This window comes from Crocodylus siamensis, chromosome 3, assembly GCF_052110815.1.
Source record: "Crocodylus siamensis isolate JL-2025a chromosome 3, ASM5211081v1, whole genome shotgun sequence".
Lineage (NCBI taxonomy): Eukaryota > Metazoa > Chordata > Crocodylia > Crocodylidae > Crocodylus > Crocodylus siamensis.
Window position 1 is genome coordinate 74,214,676 of NC_143397.1, and position 21,730 is coordinate 74,236,405.

General features: G+C 42.8%; 1 protein-coding gene and 1 long non-coding RNA gene across 2 annotated transcripts in view; one reads left to right on the plus strand and one right to left on the minus strand.

Moving 5' to 3' along the window:
* Positions 1-21,730, plus strand: part of LYRM7 (LYR motif containing 7) — a 152,960-nt gene that overhangs the window by 60,614 nt on the left and 70,616 nt on the right. The gene's annotated exons all lie outside the window — the stretch shown is intronic.
* LOC149868407 (uncharacterized) lies at positions 6,283-17,908 on the minus strand. Its single transcript, XR_016440987.1, has 3 exons — positions 17,799-17,908; positions 14,012-14,451; positions 6,283-6,538 (listed from the first exon to the last, which is right to left on the minus strand). It is a non-coding gene; the product is annotated as an uncharacterized LOC149868407 (long non-coding RNA).

A 21,730-nucleotide genomic window follows, 5' to 3' on the forward strand; every position in this document is an offset into this window, starting at 1 on the left:
TGGAAGAAGTACCACAGAACAGATCTCCACCTCAGAATCATGTGCCAAAAGTATCATGACCACCAAAAAGAACTCCAGCATAATTTCATAGATTTAAAAAAAAGCCTTTGACAAGGTGTGGTGAAAAGCACTTTGGCTCACAATGAAGAAGCATAACAGCAATCCCACATTGATAGGTCTTATAAAAGAACTCTAAAACAATACAAGTAGTGGAGTCCTGCTTGACATTGGTTTGTAGAGTCAGTAGGAGTATGCCAAGGCTGTCTTCTCTCACCCTGCTTATTTAATTTATAACTGGAACAAATCATGTCAGATGCCTTAGAGAACTTCACTGGTACAGTGTCAGTTGGGGGACGAGAAATTAACAACCTTTGTTTTGCTAATGACATTGATCTAATAGCTGGAACTGCAGAAGAGCTTAAGGAAATAACAGAAAAGCTGCATAAGGCTACAGAGAGATATAGAATGGAAATTAGTGTGGAGAAGAGCAAAGTAATGATAGCATCAGCCACTAGCAGTGATGATGTATCAGTAAACATTGGTAATGAGAATCTAGAAAAAATAACACACTTCAAATACCTTGGAGCAGCCATCACAGAAGATGCTACATCAGAAAAATAAGTAAAAACAAGAATAGCAATTGCTGTTGGACAAATAGCAAAGCTGAAGAAAATCTGGACTAGCAGCAACATCACAATGAAAATGAAACTCCACCTACTATAACTATATGCTGTTGGCATTTCAACAACTCTCCATGACTGCAAGACCTGGACACTCACTAGTGCACTGGAAAAGCGAATTGAGACCATTGAAAGGCAGTGCTTCAGAAGACTTCTACACATACCTTACACTGCACACAGGACAAATGAATCTGTGAAAAATCAAATCAGACAAGAAGTCGGCAAATATGAACCCTTACTCAAAATCATAAGAAGAAGAAAGATGCAGTGGTTTGGACAAGAATGCCCAGCACCCTTACCAACTCATCCTGCAAAGTGCTGCAGATAAACGAAAAAGAAGGGGAAGACCTAAGACAAGATGAACCACCAGTATCAAAGACTGGATGGGATTAAAACTGACTGATTATACATGGATTGCACAAGACCAGGAAGAATGAAGGGAAGTTATTGCTACATCAAAGGTGCCTCAACAGTCAGTGGAGTCTTGGGACTGACTTGCCTTGATTTGTCCTTTGGTATAATAGCAATGTTTATTTAATAATTAACTCAAAGAATGAGGATGAAGCCAAAATAATTAGGAAAAGATACTAGTGTGTAGCCCACTAAGACAAATTTAACTCTTGGAAAGTTTTAGGCATGTGTATGATTAGTTTTGACTTTTCCAAGCCAGCTTTGCTACATCAGTAATTGGCATGAAAAACCAGCCACTGTGTTTCCAGATATGGACTTAGTTACCCCAGGGCTCTTTCATGCATTCATACTTTTAAACCATATAAACTGTAACTTCCTGAAAATAAAAATAGCTTTTTTAAACTTAGACTTTCATTAAGCTATTTCAGATTACATGTGGTGGGAAAAGAATTTGCTTTTACATAATAAAAGTTTCTGGCCAGTAACAAGATATTTAAGATTTAAAACATACATACAGGGCCCAATTCTTCTTTTACTTTCAGCAGTGTAACTGCTGACTCCTCTCATATCAGTTTCAATTCTACTGGAAGTCAAACCAAAGGTTTTCAATAAGAATTTAATATTTTTTTTGTATGCTAAGTAAAACCCCAATGTTACAGAGATCTCAACTGTAGAGATCCTGTGTAGTTCCACTGTAGTCAATAGAACTATTCACATTACCTCAGGTTCAGCATAATATGCAAGTTTTTGTAGGATCATTTCTAACGGATTGTTCACTCCTACTTAAATAGTTCTGTCCTGCTGTGACAAAATTCATCCAAAAAAGGAAAATGGTTTTCCATAGGATCTGTGGTCTGACGATCATAGTCATCTCATGAATTTGTATCACAATGTAGAAAAGCAAAGCTTATCAAGGGAATAAGCCTATGATGGCTGTAATCAGCCTTGTGCTCATTTCAGATGTACAATTTGTTGCTTAATAACTGAGATCCTCTTTTTCATTCTGGGGCACAAAAGGAAGGAAAAAGGGGGTGGGAAAAGGGTGGGAAAGCAATAGAACCATCAGAAAAGGGTAATGATGATTACCGTCAGCTTTTGGTATTTAATATGCATCACATCTCTCTGAAATGGGACTTAATTTAGTCCCTGATACTGCAAACATTTGTGCATACAAGTCAATTTACACATGTGAACATTCTCACTGAACTCAATAGTAATCATTAGCACTCAGTCATATTCATATATAAAGTTAAAAACATGCATTTGTCTAGGAGTAAGTTATGTGTTATGGTAATTTTTAGTCCTTAATTTTATCAGTGGCTTTTTTTTTTTTAGGAAAAGCAAGCTGAAAAAACAAAAACAAAGAATTGAATGGACATCTATCCTAATAAGCAGCTTGATGCACCAGCTGAGTGAATTTTTGCACAAGGCTGGGCGGCGGAGAAATGTTTGCAGCACATTCTCTTTGTCCAGCACTAGTTGTGTTACAAGTCAGTTAGACAATGTGGTTTTCATTATCTTTTGTGGTAAAGGGGCCCTTTGCATGATCAAAGAGTGGGCACTTATTCTGTCCAGCCCAATCAAGAGCACATGCCAAGGAAACTCTTTCCTTGCTGGAGAAGTGCATTGAAGAAGGATCCCCTTCTTCTTTGTTGGCTGCCTTTACCTCTCCCATTCAATAAGCTCTTTTCTTCCCTCTTCCCCATACAATATTATAGCTCCATGTTAAAGGTACCACTTCAGCTTGGGGATGTATACAGTCTTTTGTGGTTGCAAAACCATTTTGCAGTTGGCAACTGGGGCTAGACAATGAAGAGGCGGAGGTGGTATGTAACAGAGACTAGAAACTTTCCCAGTACTTCTACCCACTGCAAAGCTGAGAAGCAGGGATGCTAGAACTATGCATCACATTCTTTGATACTTGTTTTTCATGGGGTAACACAAGTATGAAATGAAAGAACGTTTTTGAATTATCAGTCTTGTGGGATTAACAACCTGTAGATAGTGATCTCTAGAGTTGCTTCAGTTGTTTCTATTGATAGCAGCACTGGAAGTAACACAATTGTATGAAATGAGGTGCAGTAGAACTACTGATACAATAAAGGGAATAAAAGAAAAACAAAAAGGGGAATTTTACATTAATCTCTTGTCTAGTTATTGGGGGTTTTGTTGACTTTGATCTTTGTATGCTGTTATTTTAAAATTTGCTAACTCCAGCCTCCAGAATAGCTTGCTTGCTAGCCCTGAACCTATGAACACACATGCAGTCATAAAGTAACACCTGAATGAGCAAACCTGGGGACTAGACTACATTTCCAGACAATCTGAAAATGAAAACTCCTTCCATACCTTTCTAATCATTTCATATATTGTGCTGTATGCCTGTATAACAAGCATACTTTTCAACAACTGTTCATATTGAGATTAATTTTCTAATATTTGAGGTTTTGAGAGTTCTGTGAATACAGTCAGTCTCAGTGAAGTTATCTGAATATCATAAACATATGCTATCAAAGAATCTTTACATGTTGCCACACAAGATCTAGACCCATTACACCTTTTCAAGATAGTTAAATATGAGATGAATACATCTCATTTGCTAGAGGCAGCACAATCAAGCGAACTAAGCAAGGGACTGGAACCTGGAAAGTCTGAGTTTTAATTTCAGGTCCAGCACTGAGTAGCTCATGTGGCTTTGGACAGTCATTTAGGCCAACTTTTTAGAATCTACAAAAGGTGCATGCCTAAATCAATAGTTTGGCACTTTAATGAGGTGCACAATATCTTGGTGCTTACCGGAAGAGACTCAGAAGTCTTACTTCACTCCAAACCAATTACATCATTCAAAAGTAGCCTGCCCAAGCCAGTTTGATGGGTTATTCTCTAACCAGGGTTCTGAAGCATCTGAGGGAGGCATTCTCGGCTGTGAACTAATTATGAGTTAATTAATCTATCTTGGTTTAACACTTTAGAGACAAGTAGATTACTATCAGAATTCAGGATAGGAAACTCTGGAAAAGCACAGGAGCATTTGTTTCTTGTTGAGTTTGTAGAGTTACACAGAATGTGTGCAGCTACCAACTTTTCAACCAGTTGATGCACAGCTGCACAGGCAGAAGCAGAGTCGGTAGAAAACTTTGCCCATTCTCCATATGCCACCCTAAATCCCTTTTGAAACCATCAAGATGTACCCATAACTAACCTATGAACAGTTTGAAATTTTCTTCCTAGATCTGCTTTCTTGTTGTTCAGGACAGAGTTCTGTATATTTGTCCTCATGTATTAGATTCAAGTCCAAAGTTCTCCCAAGACTAGAGATCCATTTGGTTAGTATAGTTAAATTATGACAGTTCAGTAGCCAATGGCACACACAAATAATACAGCTGTCTCTCACTCCCCATGTCAAAAACCAATGGCCAGAGGCATGTCTGGTGTAACTCTTATCTGAGCCAGCGAAGTTATACTTGACCTTAGTCCCATGACAAAGGTGCACTCAGGTTTAAAATAAACTTTATGAAAGCTCTGCGTGCCCCAAGAGAACAATGTACGGTTAGTATATCTACTAGGATAATTCTCTGTGCTATTGCAACAGATTTGGTTCATTATGCTTTTAAGAAGTTATATATGTACAGATAGCATAATCTCTTATTAGATGGGTGAGTGCCAGACTGAAGGAATTGCTAAGCCAGCCAGTATTCTACCAAGAAAGATGCTCAGCAATAGACATAAAACCTTGCATTTGAGCTCTCTCCAACGTTAGAATGGAACATTTAGTGACCCTGTCAATAATGTACAGAGAAATGCACATGCTGTTGAGGCTGATAAAGGAATATGAAATCCTAAACCAAGCAAAGGAACATTTTATTTCAGAAGTATTAAACATGTTAACTGTTTCACTCTACAACAAAACCATCTCATTCTGGCATGGGAATTTTTCCAGCTTCAGTGATTTGGTTTGCTTGTTTATGCTTTCCTTTGTTTTTGTTTTAAATTTTGATTTGAAGGAAGTAGAAGAAAAATGTAACGGATAGCAGGAAAGCATGGAAGTGATCAGGTCTAACCATAGTTCAGAGCATAGAGAGAGAAAGCAATCCTTATGTGTCTAAACTGATGCTTTGAAAGCTCTCCCTCCTTTTTTTGCCTAATGCAGATATATAATCTCCCTCTGCAGCTAACATAGCTCTAGGGGCCTGATCCTTTTACCATTGAACTCAATGGGAGGTTTTTTAATTGATTTCAGTGGGAAGATAAATAGGCCCATGGGATGCATCCTCATGCTTTTTTTTAGAAAAGGCTGCCACAAATGCAACATGCACTGTAGCCGAATGGATGCTTAAGGAGTCTGTCTTCCCAGAAAGCTTCTTACTTTGTTCCAGATGTAAAACAGGTTAACAAGAAAACCTGAAAGATCAAACAAAAAACTCTCTTGTGGCCAAACTGGGTTATAGGACTATTTAGATCCCCACTAGAGCCATATATCCAGATGCTAATACCATTTACCAGCTTATTAAAAATATCACTTTGCAAAACCCAGCAATAGACCTTGGCAGTATTTACAATGAGATTCTTTTGGCAAAAAATGCCATCATTCCCCCAAGCAGTGTAACTGTGCTGGTTACAGATGAACACAAGGTCCCCAACAGCCCTGCAGAGCATGTCTAAATATGGCAGTATTAAGAATGCCAGTCGGTACAGGAGATTTGTCTATTCCAGTGCTTCCATTTGCTATTTCCACTTGTGAAATTGCATGAGTGTAGTAAAATAGACATTTTTCCCCAGAAATAACACTAACTGGAGATAAAGTCTAAAGGATTAGTGGGTTAAACTAATAAACTATAAATCAGTTTATAACATTAGCTGGCACTAGCCAAGTAATTACATTAGCAATTTTCTAGGAAAAGTCTGGTTTAAGTACAGTTCTGGCTAGCATAGTTTGCAATGCCTTACAGGCAGGTCGCCAAATTAGAAGTACAAAATACAATCAGATAATGACAAAATATAAAATGAATAGCTTAATAACAGGTTGTCTGCAGACCAGAATTCCATCTCAATGCAGCAGTAAGCTCCAGAACCCATGCATTCTTCCTTCTAATACATCCTGTAAATGTAATTTGCTGGCATGTGTGTACGGACGTGACTTTCTGCTGTTCTGTGGTGTAATGAGGGGTGGGCAGCAGGGGCAGAAGCCTTGGGCATAAAATTAGAGGAATGCAAGAATGGCAGCCACTGATGTAACCAGCTCAACCCCTGCTACCACCAACTACAGACTCTGGTACTTACTCTGCTGCTGTTGTCACTTGGAAGTTCCAGTTGACCAGGGATGGTAGCATAAAAGTAACCGAAAAGTTCGTAAAGATAGCTGTTGTTGTATTACATCAGTCATCTGTTTCTGCTCCCAATTAAATCAGTGATAGCTTGCTTCTAAATGTCTTCTTAGGTCAACAAAACTAAAAATATAGAAACCAAAATGGAAGCAATCACTTGGTGGACATAGAAATACATACTGACTTTTCAAAGTTATATATCCTTATATATAAGGATAGAGTCTTATTTGCAGATCACTGCCATTTACATGTCACCTATAAAATCGTGGGGGAAAGCCCCTTTTATGCTTTCTTTGAGACTTAGAAATAAAAATTCCAGAAATATCTTCTCAGCTCTTTAACATAAACTGGACTATTTTGTTTGGTTGATCCACACTGCTTTCTTCAATCAATCATTTTAATTTTTCAATCTTACACACCACAATTATTAAAAAGCATTGTGAATTTTTACATGGAAGAAAATCATTAATTTTTTTGGACTTCTATAGTTCTTTTTTAGAAGTTTAGAAAAAAAATAAAACACGTAATTTAGTAAAGCATTGGTTCTTATTTTGAGCCTTTCCCTCTAAATCAATCTGCTAAGGCATGTGCATAGCTTTGTTCAGATGAGGGGTCTAAACTAACAGGACATGTTTATATTTGTTGCTAGTTTTGGGGAAAAAATAAAATTCAAGGAAAATGAAGGATATGTTATTTTGATAGGAGTTGGTAAGAGTGTTGGACCCAGTCCTACAGCTGCTCTTCATGGAGAACTGCCATTGACTTCAGTAGGCATTCCATACTGGAGAAGCCTAGGATCTGCCACTTAATTTGGAACCTAAATTAGAGAATGGGATAGATTTAGAGCTGTCTTTCTGTTTGGGATGGGTAGGACTTCCAGTGTTATAGGATATTATAGGATGCCTGTATACAAGCCCAGAGGCTTCTCTGACACGCTGTAATTCCAGGGTGTTGGAGCAAACTTGATTAATCGAGTCTGCTGGAGCATGGCATCTTGTGTATCAGCATCCCCACACTTCAAAATGGTGGCAGAGGGCTTTATCTAAAGTTCATTCGATGGCTGTGGCTGGGCATTGAGTTTGGGAGACAAAGTGGATGCAGTCCAGGCCACCTCCAACCTTCTCTGACTGGGCAGGGACCCTCTTGAAAGCAGCAGCTGTGTGGGGTTTTCCGTGAGGTTTTTTTCCCTCCAGAGTGACTGATTAACAGGGCTTGGTGCGAGTAGGTCTGCTTTAGATAACTGAGTATTGGAGCCAGGCTAGGCAGTTGTTGTAAAAGGCAGCAGCCCCTTGTGAACAGAGGGAACAGCAAACAGAGCGGGGAGTTTGCCTAGGAAGTTCACCATAGGTGGAACCAGGAGATTGCATGTGTATGTGAGCATGTGTGAGGGCACTGGGGTGGGTGTTTGGTGTCTGGGATTTGTGAGGGGGGAGGGGTGTAGTCTAAGTGCCCTCCTCAAATCAAAGGAGGCTGGGCCAAGTTGAGATGGGCTATGTTGGTGTTCTTCCCAGAGGGTCAATACCATTTAATCTTCACCAAGTGTAAACTGGTATGAGCCTTAGAAGAAAAGATTCAATAGTTGGAAGAATGGGTTTCCATGCTGTATTTAATCAAGGTAAAACAAGATTAGTTGGACAGGAGTTACAAGAGGCTGGCACTGGGGGGGGGGGGGGTCAAAAAGAAAAGAGGAGATGTAGTAGCATTTGACTACTTGAAGAAGTGGGGTCTGCAGAATTCAAGAGGAGCAAATTAAAGTCAGCACTGCTTTCAAGTACTCTGCTATGGAACAACTGAAGAAAAGCATGATGTAGAGGGCTCAGCAGTCTAAAGCACAGGTAGTACAGGCATGGGCGACGGGTGCCACCTTAGTCAGGGGGGACACGTGTCCCTGCAGCGACCAGACAGCGACTGGGGGAGGGGGGTCTCCCCGTGGCCAATTTCGCAGATGGGAGGGTCCCCTGTGGCCAATATCAGCGACTGGGGAGGGGGTCCTCCCCTGGCCAGTTGTTCCTGGAAGTGCTCCCAGCATTCACACTCCCTGGCCGGCGCTCGCAGGAGGGGCACCAGTGCTCCCATCTTCACCCCCTGCCTGTCACCTAAGCAGGGAGGGCTATTCAATAGCTTCTTTGCCTCAGACTTCACAAAAAAATTAAGTTGCAACTATACAGTTAATAAAGAGTATTTGAATAAGTAGATAAGATGAGGGATGAGATAACAAGAGACAGTCAGAGAGCTCATGTTGGGTCTGAATGAATTTAAGTCAGCAGGGCCTGATGAACTTCATCCCAGGATACTGAAAGAAATGACAGAGGTGCTCTTGGAGTCCTTGGCAGTAATAATCTATTTACTCAAATCTAAGATGAGATTCCGCCCCCCCTTCATTAATGGGGGATGCAGGAAAACAAGCCTCATCTTGGATTTGAGTACCAGTTCTTCAGCTCTGACCTCAGCTTGAGGCCAGAGCTGGAGCTGTAGGGACTGCTGCTGCCGCTGCTGTTAGGAGCCAGCAGCCATTTCGTGAGTACGGATCAGGGGTGAGAGCTAGGGTGGAAGCCTGGATCAGGGATGGGTGGCAGCACAGATTGGGGTTTGGGTTAGGGATCCAGAAGGAGATGGGGTGGGAGATCTGGCAGGGAATGGGGTGGCAGTGTAGGTGGAGGAGGGGGCAGCAGCATGCTGCTGCATCTCCTGACCCCTGCTGCTGATAGGGCAGCAGTATGGGTTAGGGGATGTAGCAGCAGTGCGAACTGTTCCCCCATCTCCTGACCTGTGCTGCTGCCTCTTCCCCAAACTCACACTGCTGCCTCCTGTTCCCCCACCCAATCCCCAACTTTCACTGCTGCCTGATCTCCTTATTCATGTTACTGCCACATCCCCTAACCCATGCTAATTGGCAACAAGAAAGGTTAAGGGATGTGACAGTGGTGTGAATGGTGGAGGATCAAACAGAAGCACAAATCAAGGCATAGGGAAACAATGTGCTGAAGGATGAGGCAGTAGCATGTGCTACTTCCCTATCTCCCCTGACCCAGCTGCTGATGATCAGAAACATAAGTTAGGGGATGTGGCAGCAGCACAAATGGGGAGATCAGGCAGCAGGGAGGTAGCAGGGATGCAAGCAGGTGGGCTAAGTGAAAAGGTAAAAAAGGAGCAGGGGTCAGGCTTCTTGTCTCCCCTGTGGTTGAGGACAAATCCATTTTACTATAATAAAGGACTTTGTCTGTGTGTCTGTCTATCCATAATGCTTTTGAGCAGCTGTGCTTGCACCACCGAGAGGGCTGGTGGCAATTGGCTCTGGGGGCTCCCCCTCCTCAGGTAGGGAGGGAGCCGCCGCTGCCTCAGGCAGGGAGGAGGGAGCCCTGCTGCTCCGCAGGTGGAGGTGGGGTGGGGGATAGAGCCATCGCTGCCACTGCCTCCGACTCCTCTTTTGGCTGGGCAAAGGACCCTCTTGGGTGCAGCCAAACTTTATTTTTCAATATGGGGACAGCTGAGATCCCTTGACCCATACTGCATAAAGAGTCCAAGAAAGAAGGCTGCCACAGCTCTCTGGTAGCTACAAAGCTGGGCTTTGTGCCTGGGAGACAAAGAGTGTGAGTTCAGGGGTGTAGAGAAGGATAAGTAAAAAATAATAAAAAAATAAATAGAAAGGAAGAAGCCAAGTAGGTGATCCTTTTCCAGTCTTGTCCCATAATGAAGAAAAATGAAGCCACTCTAAAGTTTATAGGGTAAAGATTTAAAACAGATAGTTGGATGTACAAAACTACCCTTTTGGAATGTACTGCTGCAATATATTGCTATGCCTGTGGGAAAAGACATTCTGATCCCTTGCTCATGGATATCTGTGATTTCAGATATGTCTGTCTGTCTGACTTGAAAACTGAATTTTCAAGGCTCCAGTCTCTTATTTCATTTCATTCATAGTTCTGTCCTACTTTAACACAAATAAAACCATCACCCTCACATGTGTAAATGGGACTCAAAATAGATAAAGTGAAATTCATTTCCAATTCAGGACACTCCATTCTGCAACCTTAATAATATAGACCATGACCCATGTAGGTTGAAACCCAGATCCAATCATACAATGCATGGAATTGTGATCTTCTAGCAAGTGCTTTTTTTGTATTCACTGTGGCATGTTTCCATTTTCCCATCCACCCAGTAAATAACCTGATGGAGCTAGAAAAGATATAGACTTAGGCCACTCCTTGAAATGTGCATGTGGTTCTGGAATGTGCTTTGCAGCACCAACAGGCTTCTTTAGGAACATAAGACTGGATCTTGAGAGTCAAGTAGTTTGATCCCTTGCTATTAGAGGCAACCCACCTCATGTGTTTTCACAAACTGATCATGCCTCCACATTAATTGTGGCAAACACTTAACACTGCAGAGCAGGGATTTAGAACAATATTTTTCCCCCAAAACAAACTCTAGAGACTGGTAGTCAAAAGCTCTTTTAAGCAACCACATGCACATTTCTCATTTATTATGGATTTGATGATACTTAATCGTAGTCTTAGAGACAATCACTGATACAAGCAATCTCTGGTTTTATCTACAATGAGGATTTTCATTACAATGTGTCATTCTACCAGCACTAACAGTAACAGGATCCCTACTATAGTGAAAGCCGTGGTGTTTTTACTACCATATTGTCTAGGTCTGCTCTGAATCATACCACGTCTGCCCAGTTCTGGGGATAAGAAATCAACATCAGCAATTAGTTGTATTATTGTGTGAAACTCAAAGTGCAGCTCAAATTCCATAACCCTTGGATTATGCAGTCAGTGTTCACGGGACATGTGAGTTTTTCTTTTCATGCATATAAACTTTCTGTTCAAAACAAATGCTGTCAATCTTTGGTGGCAAGGGATTGAAAGTTATTCAAAATTAGCCTAACACTTTGGCAGGGAATCAGAAATACCAACAATATATGAGTCACCAAATACCTTAATGCAGCTAACTGGCAGTCAGATAAATGAAGGAAGCAACATAATGGAATGGCTGACTGCATCACAGCCAGAATACTGTTGCAAAGCAGGTTTTCAATACTGTCTATCCATCAGCTAAACTAGATTCTGTTTATAGGTTTAAAAATGAACTAACCAGTTAAATTAGGTACGTTAAGCAGTATGTATGGAAAGAAAGGGTACACTGCAACTCAAAAAATCCATTATGAGAAGGATTCTAATGTAAAATAAAGAAAATAGGCCAATCATTCAATACGATAGCTTGTAAATAGGGGGTCAGTGAGCATAAGGAGTAAAATTCCAGCCATGCTGACGTGGCAAAATTTACACGGACTTTGCCCTAGAAGTCTATGTTCAGCACCAATGGGTGCATCTACACAAGATGTTTACTGCGCTGTAGACTAATTAGCTGTGTAGTAAACATTTTGGCCCCTACACATGTGCCCCTATTAGGTTGGATTAAACTAATTTACTCTGCAGCAGGATAGTATTTGTATTTACAAGTACTATTCTGCTGCAGAGTGGAAAACGCCACAATAATGCACATGTAGACACTGCCCCAGCTGGCTGGGGCACAAGGGTGCTTCATTGTGGGGGTTGCCTGCAGGCTAGCCCTGCACTGAAGCTGAAGCAACCTCATGCCCCAGCCAGCCCCTCTACATCATGTTGAGCCTGGGGTAGCAGCCCTGGGCTGGCAGGCTGACCCACCTGGGCCTCCTGCCAGCTGGGACTGCCCCAATCCAGTTCACTGTGCTGCAGTCCTGGGCACACATTCAAATAGCAATAAACTCTGGAGTTTATTGCTTTGCATGAATTGTGTGTGTGGATGCACCCAGTATGGTGCTTCCTTGCATTCTAAAATACAGGCTTAGCCCTTAGACTTGGCGGTCTTCTCTTAATGAAACAGGAAGACTGGATAAAGCCTCTTGTTGTATTTTTCACAAAGGAACAATGGAGTTTTCCTGAAAACATCAATAAAACATTTTAATGCTCTTTATGAACAAAGCAAGGTGCTTGTGATTTGAAGAAAAAAAATTCATAGTGATTTATGAGGTTACCAGGTTTGAAGTTCGTTCTTGTTACAACTTCTAAGGTAAATATGCTGGTTCAGTTAAAATGAGACAGTATTGGTCACCTGGGCATGACAGTTAATAGCTAATCACAGTGTAGACCAGCCTGTCTGCAGCTCAGATAACTAATATGGCTAACCTCTTAAAAAAATTAAAAGGATTAATTGAAAGAATTAAAGTTAGAATAATTGAACATGGAGGAGTAGGGTACTGTGAGGAAAGATAATGGCATTGATTAGGAAACCTAGGAATCACTTCTTGCTAAAATAAAACTCCTTTTGGCTTCAGTGAGGTTTTTCCCAGAGTGAATATTGTAACCTTAGTGAATAAGTACAATACAGTAGCTTAGACAGCACTGAGTAGTTGTATATACTGAGTCTAGCACAAGGGTTCCCTGATCTGTGCTGGAAACAATCAATCAAGATTTTCAAAACTAGGAACACACATCTGGGTCCTGGTGTTTCTTAGTGATAGTAAAAATAATTTATTAAGACGTAAAAGATAGAGTAAAATTAAATGGGAAAATGTCTTGCCTCTCCATACCAGTAGAACCTCTCCTTGAAACTGGCACACAGGGAGGGCCAAACTTATCCTTTGTCTTACTGATTCTCATGGCATTGCACTAGAAATAAAGGCTTTTATGGTAATTATTAGTGTTATACTCACATACTAGTATTTTACCTCAACTAACATATAGAACTCAACAAAATGACTCTATTCATTAAAATAAGTGAAGAAAGGAAGATTTGCAGTGTATCTGTACTCTTAAACACATTGACATCTGCCTCATCTGCTTCATCCAAGTCAGGCCAAGCAAATTCAGTGACAGTTTATTACTCAGATTAGGTCTTCAGATAAATTATTTTTTCAGCTGGAAGCAAAATCAATCTAAATACTGACATGTTAGTGCTGTGCTTTATCATCTTTCTAAAAAAATAAATAACAGATGAAATTGAGGGGGAAGGGAACATTGGTTTTAAATAAAGTAGATCAATTATTGTTGAGGATGAGGAGAAGGCTGTGTACCTTACAGCTGTGTACCTTACAGCTAACCAAGAAGGCTAGATACCATAAAAATGTGTAGTAGAAGGTGGTCCATGCCCTAATAAACTTGCAATCTATAAAAACAAGACAAACACTTAGTGGGAAAAGGGGTATACTGCACAAGCAGAATTAACAATGTTATGGGAGTAAATGTTAGTGCCAAGTTAGTGGTGGGGGGAGTGAGGAAGAGGACACATGTTTGAAAGGGAAGGGCTGGGGTAGATGTGGAAGGAGGCTGTGATAAAGGAATTGTGAAGAAAACACAGAAAGAGGCTTAACCAGTAAACACTAGCAGAGGAATCCCAGTCAAAACTGTAGCTAGTTCTTTATAGGTCCAGAGATTTCTGCCCAGGTGTCTGACTTCACTGCAGTTTTTCTCCAAGGCCACTTGGTAGTGGTAGAACAAGTCACCACCTGGTTCCTACTGTCCTCATAGTAGGGAAGGTCTCCTTTGCACCGTTCTAAGTCAAAGGGGATATTCAAGGAAAAGTGCTGGTTCTCATTTCCCTTACCTCCTCATCCATGGTAGTTCTTGCTTTGGCTGCTTTTGTAGTTTTCCCTGTTGGCTGGAGTAACCAAGACCTAAAACAAGTGTCCAGAGAACTGAAAGATACTCCAGAAGATGTGAATCCATTCTCCGGTGGAATATTCTACCTATAGTTTTTATTTCACAGATTCACAGAGGTTTAGGGCTGGAAGGGACCTCAAGAAATCAACGGGTCCTACAGTTTTTGACAGCACAAGTGAAGAAGTTTGTGTACCTCAAAGAAAACTGGAACCCGGAGGAGTGACTTCTCTTAAAATGAGGTACAGTTTAAAGACAATGCTCCAGCAATCAGTACAGACTTTTTAGCAAAAAACAAACTGTTCCGCTCTTAATTCCACAAAGCTCCTTGGTACAAAAACTTGGATAGTCTTTCACCTGTCAGCTGATACTCCTTCTTGTGCATACCTGTTCAAGGGGAAAGGAAGTGACACTTAAACCTCTTGCATACTAGAAACTGTTCAGAGCTTTGTAACAATTTTAAATATAATAACAGCATTTTTGACCTGAGGAATCTCCCAAGTTCCCAACTTGCCAGTTGCAGGAGCCAATTGGTTGCCTGTTACACAGATCAAAATTATTGTGCTGATGTGTAGGAGGTAGGATTCACCTCCTTCACAGAAGAGCCAAGTAAATGGCCAGAGAATGCACAGAGAACTCGATGAACAATGGAAGGGGACAGAACCCACCCCTGTACCTTAAAGTAGAGTACAGGGTACTGCCAGAGATGGCTCTGGCTGTTACTGCACTCCAAAGGTAAATGAATCTGTTAAGTTCCGTGTCACCATGACCTAAGTTCCTATGCAATCTTGTCAAGCTCTTGGAGCTTAGGCTTTTGCTTAGTGTGAAGGAATTTTAAAGGCTCTTTTTTTTCTAGACCATGCTTTTTAATGCAAGAAAAAATAACTTTTAGCTGTTTCAAGATAAAAGATGCTCAGTCTGTAAGACACTAAACATTCTTCTTCCAAAACCACAAGTTGTCAGTATTCCCACTTAGAGTAATAGCGGTTTGGAAGGAGATTAGCCTAGACAATCTCTAAGGATACTCGACCCAAATAGCTATATCGAATACCTAAAAAAAGGATTGATACCCAAGTGAAAAAATAACAAGGGTACTACAGCATTTCAGCACAAGGATTTCAGAGCATTACTCTATCCTACTCTTCCTGAGGCCAAAGATTCTAAGGAATCACTAAAGCAGTTCGTGAAAATGTACTGCTGGGAAAAGGGTTTTGTCCCATTGTATGTTTATTGTTGTTTTCTACCACGGTGCGTTTTCTTCATATATTGATCTAATCCAGGCCTAATCTTCCCTATGTAAACATTTTAAATCCTTGCTACTGCTTGGCTGCTGTCAAGCATTTCAGGTGGTACAAACCTTTTTTGCTCTTGAATAGACCAGATGCATTCACACATTCCCATGGATTCCTATGGAATGTTAAAAGTCCCAGCATAGCTGGTGGGGCACATATGACAACAGGATTTAATTTTAAGTTTGCATTGTTTTAAATACCAATCTCAATGCTATTAATTAGAAGTGAAATGTCATGGCAACTGTAGACTTTTGGGAGAGGGGAGGTTAATGCCTGATTCCCGTGTCTGGAGTCCACCACAGTACACATAGCAATATCCTGAGGCCTAACCTAATCAGTTAGCCAGAGGGGAAAAATTCCTCTTTTTTAAAATCCATAATGCTTCCACAAAGTGAAACTGAGCAAATGAAGGATTTCTGCTCTCTGTTTCACAGTGCGTGAAGTTAAGGAGTCTTCAGACAACACCTAAATATCAATAGTAGCCTGCTTGATATTCCTACTAGTAATCAAACAGTGAAGGAGTTTATCACAGAAGTCTAGTTGGCATGAACACCGATTGCTTCAATGTGGCCTTTTCAGGTGTTTCGGCTAGACCTTGAACATAGCAGTATGGGAAAAGAATGAAGCTGCAAGTACTGGTCACCAAGAAAAACAGATATGGAAAAAGAATTAACCAGACAATGAAAGAAATCAACATTATGGATAGCACTGTTTGTCATTGGGGTAGAACATTTAAATAGGAAAATGTTCAATTTTTAATCAAGAGAACCCTAGAAAAATGTTTAACTAACTGGTCAGTAAAGCAGAGTATATTGCTGTGTCTACAAATGAGAGGACAGACCGCATTTATCCCATTAGGTTCTACCTACACAAAAACTTTTATCTGGGGTTTCTAACCAGTTTGCCAAATAGCTGGCTGTAAGTGGAGTTTGTTCTTACACACAACATGATTAATACTGTTAGTAACCATGGCAGCTAAATATGTACTGTCCTTGCCAGAAGCAGAGGCTGGCACATGACTGTCTTCTGACAACCATTTGGCACACTCATTTGCAGCACAGATGAGTCCCCTAACTGTGCCTCAGTAACTAGCTTGGAAAGTCAGTCTGTGTTGCCGGGACTGTTTTGCGTACCCATTCTCTGAGCACTCTGTCCTCTGATGAAACACTAGTAGAGGATGGTTACCCCAATATTCTCAGAATGACCAAAAAAACCCACATGTACTTAACACCAAATGCAAAAACACCATTGACCCTTGGTTGTAGTTGAGGGACACAACTCAAACCATATTTTTTTGAAATGGGATCTGATTGAAGTGTTTCAAATTTGTTTAAAAAAAAGTGATGCTTGCAATGTGGACAAGCCTTTCCTGGAGTCCCCAGAAGTGCATCTTACACATTATAGGGGTATAAGTTATAGCCGTGTTGGTCTCAGGACATAGGCAGACAAGGTTCTTTGGGTAATATATCGGATCTACCCAAAGAACCATGTCTTACACATTAGCACAGCCTGGGATTCCTGGGATTCGGCAGTGGGACCTCCACCAGGTGAGTGAATTTTGAAATTCTGTCAGTAAGAGCATATGTGAAATGCCTCAGCTGGAAGGCATTCTGCAACTCTTACATGCACAACATAGAAGACCTGGATTAGGATAGGAAAGCTTTTTCTTTTCCTTGGGTTTTGGACTTAATAGAACAGGATAGCACTGCAGAAAGTTTTTGATGCAAATCTTCAAAATCCCAGGGTCTCCATTTAATGTTTTAATATTCAGCATGAGTTTGTATTAAGTAGTTATTAGATTATATTTTCTTCAGTGTTGCTTTGCTCCTTTCTTCAAACAGATTTTTGAGGGTGATATTCTAAATCCCATTTAGATTGGGACTCAGAGGACATGGATTAAATTTCTGGTTCTCATCACTAGCTTCCTGTGTGATCTTGGGTAAGTGATATAATCTCTAAAGTGCTTTAGTTTCCCATTTGCAAAATCGGAATACTACTTCCCTGCCTCCTAGGCCTATTGCAAACTCACATTAGCTAATGATTATGAGCGCAATGATGGTGAGAGTACAGAGATGAATATGGTTGTCCTTTGGAGACACTGGAAAAGTACATTTTGTTGTCTAAATGTATGGCACTAGAGCAGCCAGGGTGGGCTGAAGTTATGGTTGTTTCCCCTTGTCCCAGTCATGGGCTCTGAGACCCCACTTGTGACCTTATTCCTGTATTTCTTTCTATGGTTTCTTATCAGGATTTTTTTTGTACAGTTCATCACGCTTAGCCTATAAGGAATACGTAGACCTAGTTGTACAAATGCCTTTTTTACTTAGTGAATACAGATGTTTCTCAACTGATGAATTTCAATCAGTAGGGTGAGAAAAAGACTTTATTAGAAATTTAAACAAATAATTTATGTGGGAAAAAAATAAAAAGTTTAAAACTCACCAACACTTTTTGTGTAATATTTAAGATTTCCCTCTACATATGCTAAAGATTTCATCTTTCTTCCTCCAATCCTGCTTCCAGGTGAATATTAGCAAGCTTCTCTGTTCTGGAGAGAGAAATCACATATTTAGAATTATATATTTATTATGCAAGATAGAGTCTAAGAGAGCACAAAGAATGATGATGAAAAGCAATTGAAAGAGTAGAGGAAAAAAAAGAGGCAATAGGATGAAAAATTAGTGGAAAGCATTATAAGGATACAATTTTGTGTGCTTCATTATTAGTTGTTTTTCAGACTGACATAGGGTATATTAAAGACATTAAACCTATAAAAAAATCTGAGCTGTTCCTATACATTTGAAATAAAGAAAGGATGCTTAGGGACTGAGTCTTTTGTATGCTACCTTTTCCCCAAGCTACCTTTTGATCTAGGTGGCATAGATGACGAAACTTTGCACTGGATAAAATACTCCATTCTTCCTGTATAATACTGTCCAAGCACGGCTTTTTGGAAAGTGTTGCAATGTAAAGGAATTTTCATTTTTGTTCACACAAGTGAACTGTACACGATTCTTAAAGCAAGGGATAAGCACTGTATGTGACTTAATGCAAGGAGAAGGATTACAGCTCGTCTTAATTTGAAGAGCTAAAAAATAACCGACAGATTTCATGGAATGGCTATTGCTACCATAAGAGGAATATCTAACCCTGTTGCATTGTTCACATTCCACTTTCTGCTCCATATTTGTAATTCTCTGACCAGTGAAGCTCAGCTCCCCCACCCCCGCTTTCTTGTTTTCCCTCTTTTTACATAGGGCAGTGCTTCTCATCTAGGGTACCATGGCACTCTGGGGTGCTCTAGCATCCTTTCAAAGATGCCAGTATGACACGTTTGTGCTGTTAGGTGTGCAAGCAAGATAAACCCAGAGATTTCAAAGAGGAATTTATAGTGTAAGAACACCTGTTTTGGCCTTTCTGGGCACGTCCAGACAAGCGTAGCTGTGCAATATGTGGCACTTCAAACACGCCTGCAGCACCACATACCGCACAATCAAGTGCTGTCCGCAATGCAAGGGCGCGCTGCCTGTGTGTGCACTGTTCCAGGGTTTTTTTATGCATTTTTGACCCCTGGATATCCCTGGAGTCACTTGTTGTCAATGGTTCCATGGGGGCACCCAGGATAAGACTGGGTTCAAATTTCCATCAGTGATTAAAAGCCCAGACCTGCAAGGCAGTGATGAAAACTACGGGTGTTCGGCAACATGCACAAAGTAGATTATTTACATGGGCTGGAGCCTGTGAGATTCTAATCACTTCAAGGTTCCCTTAAACAGACATTGAATTTGTTCAGTTCTTCTAAAAATCAAACCAAACCTTACTGAATATGCTTAGCTACCTTTCCTTCTATGTTTTAAGGGAGTAGATGTATTCCCTATCAAGAAACCAACTGACATTTTTCTAGGTTTGGAGTGTTGTTTCAGCCAGGATAGTCTGAGGGAGACAGGAGACACAAGGATTTTCTTGTGATATCTTTATTGGACCAGGCTTCACAGAGCCTGGGAAGTGCCCCACAGCATATCTAACATCCCTCCCAAGGAAAGAGTTGATCTAATCCTTCCCCTCACAGTTAGGAGCCCCAGTGAGAGGTAGGGGTAATAGAGAAGGATCTCATGCACAAGTGCTTCCTCTGAAGCAATTTCTTTGGAATGTTTTCATTAATTATGATTTCCAGAAAGACACTGAGATCCCAGTCTACAATCCAGTCATCCTGCCCACTCTCCTCTATGGATGTCAAATGTGGATGACCTATAGTTGTCATCTTAGAAGCCTTGAGAGGTGGAAGATTTTCCAGAGGCATTGTTGACATCAAATGGGAAAAGTGATCAAATGGCACAAACGCCGGCACTCATGATGAATCCAACATGACTGCACTGAGTCAGTGATCCTCACACACCAACACTGTGGATGCCCGACTTTCAACTCCCTAAACTCTCTGCTCTCGGCCTCATTGCAGCCTGAGGTCTGGTGGCAGCCAGAGGAAATGCTGCAAGGACCCCTTGATGGCATACTTCCAGAAAACACCAGAAACAGGTACCGATAGCAAGACCTGGAAGAAGCTGGTGGCCAGCTGACTCTAGTGGTGCCGCAACATCAGCCAAACAGCAGCCCGCTCCAAGCTCAAGCCTCTTGCCTCTGAAGCAGAGACGAGAGAGTGGAGGGAGAGAAAAAGAGAGAAATCCAAGCCTAGATCCTGCTCTTCCCTTGAAGAAAGACCTGCAGCTTGTGTACACAGCTCTGTGATTCAAGGGTTGAACTCAAGTCACCTTAAGACCTACCCAGGAGCACCAGTAGAGACCATGCTTGAATGGAGGGATTGTGAGGATAGTAGAAACCTCTACCCTGCATGTGTGGACAAACCAGTCCAATGGAGGGCAATGAAAATGGGTATTGGGAGAACATGACTTATGAGGAGAGGCTGAGGGAACTGGGATTATTTAAGTCTGGAAGAGAAGACTGAGGTGGGGGGATTCAATAGCAACCTTCAACTGCCAAAGAGGGTGCTGCCAAACAGGATGGAGCTAAACCAGGGGTTTTCAACCTTTTTAAAGAAGCGTACTGGATGCTGAGCAGGGGGGGTGGCGGCAGCCGGGCACAGAGCAGGGTCGGGGTTTGCACATGGTGGCAGTGCAGGGTAGCGGATGGTGGCAATGGCAAGCTTTCCCCACTCCCCTGTGTCTGGCTGGCCTACAGTGTCGGGTGATGACTCCCCATCCCTGCCTGCCCATGTGTACCCCCCAGCACCTTTCCAAGTACCCCCCCAGGGCATAGGAGACTGGTAAGGGGGGCACATGTCCCCCTTGGCAGGGCTGTCCCCACCGCCAATACCACTGGCAGCAGAAGCAGTTCTGCAGGCGCTCACCAGCCCCATCCCTGCTACCGATGCCGCCGGCGGCTTCTGCGGGTGCTCGCCAGCTCTGTTCTCGCCACCACTGACTTCTGTGGGCGCCCCCCAGACTCAGTAGGCACCCGTCACCCATGCCCCCCGACAACCTGAGCCCGACGGTTCTCAGCGGTGGCAACGACAGAGCAAGGAGCAAGGGTCTCAAGTTGCAGCAAGGGAAGTTTAGGTTAGACAAGAGGAAAAACTCTCTCATGAGGAGGGCAGTAAAGCCCTGGAACAGGTTGCCCAGGCAGGCGGTGGGCCCACCAGCCTTGGATGGAGGTTGTTAAGACCCAAAGCCTGAGCTGTAGCTGGGGACGGTGCTGCTTTGATTGAGGAGGGGGACACTAGATAGATGTCACCTCCTGAGGTCCCTTCCACCCCTCGCCCTCTCGGATTCAGTCATTCTCAGTGCGGGGCAAAGGCCGAGGGGCCGCCTCCGGGCCGGGGAGCGGCGCTGCCCCCGCGGGCCGGGCGGCAGGGGGCGCTGGCGGGGCGGCGGTCGCCCGGGGCCCACAGGCAGCAGGCGCCGCGCCGCATTGTCCCTCCCCACCCCCGGCAGCGCCCAGGTCGCCATCTTCCCCCGCCCTCCCCCCCGCCCAGCCCGGGGCCGGCGCGCGGCTCCATGTGACCGCCCGCCCGCCGCAGCCTCCCTCCCTCCCTCCCGCCCGCCTTCCTCCATCCCTCTCCCGCCTGCATCCCCCCGCGGGGAGGGGGCGCCGCACCGGGCACCGACAGCAGCAGCCGCGGCCGCAGGGAGCGAGGCGAGGCGAGGCGGCAGCAGCAGCAGACAAAGGAGCGGGGCGAGGTGAGCGGCTGGGCGAGGGCCCGATCCTGCCCCGCCGGGGGGTGCTCGGGGCCGCAGCTCGGCCGAGTCCCTGCTTCCAGCCCCGCGCTGTCGGGGCTCCTGGCTGCGCCCCCTGTGTCAAGCCGAGGGCTTTTCCCTTCCAGCCCCACCGGGACCAGCCCGGCTCCCGGGAGAGGAGAGGAG